This window comes from Kogia breviceps, chromosome 11 (assembly GCF_026419965.1).
Source record: "Kogia breviceps isolate mKogBre1 chromosome 11, mKogBre1 haplotype 1, whole genome shotgun sequence".
NCBI classification, from domain to species: Eukaryota; Metazoa; Chordata; class Mammalia; order Artiodactyla; family Physeteridae; genus Kogia; species Kogia breviceps.
Window position 1 is genome coordinate 34,530,331 of NC_081320.1, and position 4,188 is coordinate 34,534,518.

Consider the following 4,188-nt stretch of genomic DNA (forward strand, 5'->3'; position numbering starts at 1 on the left):
TTATGATTGTTGTATGGATAGAATGCTCAATAAATATCAATTCACTCCTGCTTTTGTTTAAAATTAAAGATAAAACCACCTGTCCTATAGTTTTAAAAATGGGCATAGTAGCTATCTCCAGATGTAGGGCTCCCAAAATTCAGGTTTAGATATTTCCAATTTGTCTCAGGTGGTTTTTCCTCCCTCAAGTTATTAGTGTCAAGTTTCTTTTTGTCTCAGGGGTTCTAACTATGCCTTACTAACACCCTTATTATATCTAGTTAAAACTAGATAAACACACACACACACACACACACACACACACACACACACAAATCAGGGGTTTATTATGAAAACCCCATAATACACAGTGAACGTTCCATGGTTCTTATAGTTTTCTTTTCTAGACAAAGGAAACAAAAATGTGCAAGCTTTTGATTTTAAACTTCAAATAGAACTGTTAAAATTGTTCTTTCACACTAACTTGTATTAGGAGGTTATTAGTATTTTTACTTTGGAGGCCATTCCTTTTTAAAAATCAAATTTGATTATATCTCTCCAAGAATTTATCAGCAAATATAACTTCAGTTCACTCAAAGCAAGACTTAAACATATATATTTTTTCTGATATAGCTTTTGTTGGCTTAGATTCAGTGCTTAATCTTAAGGTGATGGGAGTGGATGGAGGATAGAAAGACACTATACAAGTAAAAAGGAAAACTGATACCTAGGTTATTTTTCAGCAAATGCATTCAATACTGAGGATCATTCATTCCAGTGCATCAGAGGCAATATTTACTAATTTTTCTTGACCTAGAAATGACACGTGCAATATTTTATATCTCTAAAGCTCTCCAGTTTCATGGCATGATGGTCAAGAGTGAGAGCTCTGGAAGCAGATTGTTTGGGTTAGAATACCAGCTCCATTAATTGTCTTGTGCAAGTTACTTAACAAGACTTGCCTTTGTTTCTTCATCTATAAAATGGGAAAAATAATAGTTACCAACATCCGAGGGTTGGTGGGAGGTCTGAATGAGTTGGAATTGTTAAAAGCTTAAAATACTGCCTGGCACATAGTAAGTACTTAATTATTATTATCAGTATTTATGTTTATGCACTGGTGTCCATTCCTATTTATCAAAACTCATTGGATGAGCCCCTCTTCTATGCCAGGCACAGTGACAGACACCTCAGTTGCTAAAACAAATCACCCATCATCTCTGCCCCCAAGAGCTTACAGCCAAGTAGAAAGAAAAAGACTTGATGCTGTGACGCCAAGTTGTAAATCTGTATCAAATTCAGGGAGTCCCCGAATTTAGAGGAGAAAATAAATTACCTCTTTATGTACATTAACCTCTAACTGAAATTTAGCATTTCCTTCAACTACTAATATAGGTGACAAATCACAGTAGTGTTAGCAATGCCTGTGGCTTTGTTTCCAAGAGAAGTTACAGATATTTTCATATCACATTACACTTCTTGCAGGTATCTCAAAATATTATTTGCCCTCATCACTGCTTTGAAATTATGATAGTCATAAGACTGACCTGCTGCTAGATCTTATTTAGTAAATTTAAAAAGAAGCACCTATATTAACACATCACAACTTTGTTGGTTTCCCTTATAATCCAATACATTTTATATTTGTGCATTTACAAAAGAAGTTTTCATAGGCTCCATCAGACTGCCAAAGGGGTCCATGGAACAAGAAAGGTTAAAAATCCCAGCACAGAAGTCTCTGTAAGGCCAAGTGGGGACACTGATGAAAAAGGGCACAATAGGAAGGAGTATAAAATGATTTTTTTGGGTAAGAGAAGCTAAGTGGTCTTCAGTTTTTAAAACATACTTAAAAACCATCAACTTGAGATACTAAGGGTAACTTTATGCTGATTGCAAAAGTGCATAGAAATTGAATTTTAAAAACCTGGGTCCAGGGACTTCCCTGGTGGTCCAGGGAAGTGGTTAAGACTCCGTGCTCCCAATGCAGGGGGCAGGGAACTAAGATCCCCTTTGCTGCAGGGTGCAGCCAAAAAAAAAAACAAACAAAAAAACAAAAAAACAAAAAAAAACCTGGGTCCAACTCACAGCTCTGCCACTAAATGAGCAAATCACTTAACGTCTCTGAGACTATTTTCTCTTCTGTAAAATGAAACTAGTGCCAATTTCATAGGATCATTATGACAAAGTGAGGTAATATACATGAAAGCATACTCACAACTATAAAGGTCAAAATGATTGCTCTTCTTCTTTCCTTGCATGTATATCTAGTCCTGTGCTAGGAAATATAAAAGAAATGAACAGGGGCCTTTGCCTTTTAGGAGTTTACCAATTCCAAATATGCATGAAGGCAGAAACAAAGGAAACCCTGGAAAGCAATTCAAATTCAGTGTGAGTTAGGGGACTAAACATACACCTGTCTTTGACAGTGAATTGGCATCGAAAGTCTCAAAAACTGTTGCCACACCAACCTTAAAAATAACAACACAAAATAAATAAGCTGGCCACAGAAGTGACCAATACTGAGGTGATATACAGACATTTTACCTATAGGACAGAGTCTGATTAAGAGTACTGCAATGTAACCAAGAAAACCCCTCAATTAATTCTAATCTGTCCGAGGGTATAAGGATTTTTTTTAGTGTTCTACAAAGCAGACTACAAAAAGGGAGAATTTGTTACTATGCCCCTCCCATAGAATGGATGGCTTTGATTCTCATGACCAGTACTGGTAAGCGACTGTACGTTAAAACCATGTCCATGCTGAAGCCTAGAACGCTACCATGGCATTCCTAAAGGAAATACCCTTTAAGAACATCCCAACTCCTTTGGCCGCATTTTTCTGTTCATCAAAGATTTATAACCTGTGACTCGGTCTTTTTCTTTGACTGTACCTGTATCTCCACCCTCCCGTCATCGCAAAGAACCCTGTATAAATGACAAAGACTGGTAATTCTGCCAGTTACATTTACTGTTAATTCATAAATGAGCATTCTGGTTTATAATTTGATATCTTGCGATTTGCTTAGTGTGCTTTAGTTCTCCAGACCCTGACTGAATTGATGAAACTTCATTTTCTAACCCTGTAAAGCTAAAGATGAGCAGTTTAGCAAGATCTAAAACCCCACAAGCCTCTAGGGGTGGCACTAATCAGAGAAGGCTTATTTGAGAAATCTAAAGAACAAAACAAAACCTTTTTTTTTCTTGGTAGGGGCGAATATTTTTTAAAATACTGAGTACAGAACAGCATAACAAAGAGAGCATTCTGAACTTTTTGTCTGACTAAAAATATAGACTGTACTTAAAAATCAGCAACAGGTATACATAATTTCAGATGTGTTCCTGAAATGCCAAATTTTATACTACAGGCATCATTTGTAGAGCTCACTTTCTTATGTAGCAAATGCATTGTAAAATCAGCACTTTGGTTATTTAAATAACCATGCCAAAGGTACTTGCTTTGTAAACAGCGTTTTGAAGTGAATTCTAAAGGGCTCAAAGCAGGCATTTAAAAATATTATTGAAAGTATGAAACGGCTCTGTGTTTACAGATTAGAATTTTTGAAGATAATGTTTCATTTTAATGTAACACAAGATTACAGGATTTGACTTGGAAGAACATCCTTAGAGATCATCTTGTCCGACTTGAAATTCAAATCTTGACGAGTATTAGCTCAACTCCAAACCCGTCCGGGCCTATGCATCTCTCTTTTTAAGCGAGACCGGCTGAACACCGGATCCCCTCTCCAGTTTTGGAGCGCAAAATGAGCAGGTTCTCAAAGATGGGTGTAGGTACTTCTAAGAAATCATCCAGTTTGTCCCTCTGGCCACTCCTGTGGTGTCCGGGAATCAAAAATCTAAGTGTTGCTTCCAACACGTTGAGAAGCCACGACCGCTCTCAGTAAGGATCCGGATGCCTCACCGCACCTACAGAAAATCCTTTTCCTCATTTGATAGGACATTCCTGCTCCCTAGAAATCGCTCCCTTTGGTGGAGCCCAGCGGTGTCCGAGAGCAGCAGCCGCAACCCCTTGGCTGCCCCCAGTCCTCTCCAGGGCTCGCTGGGTGGGATTCGGCCAAGGGTGGCTTGAGTCACGTGGTGGCGAGGGGACAGGGGAAGAGATCCTCGCCCTGCGAGCCCCTCAGACCAGAAGCGACCCGACCAACACCAGGCAGGCCCCTTCCTGTGAAGTTAGAGACTCGATGATCCGGC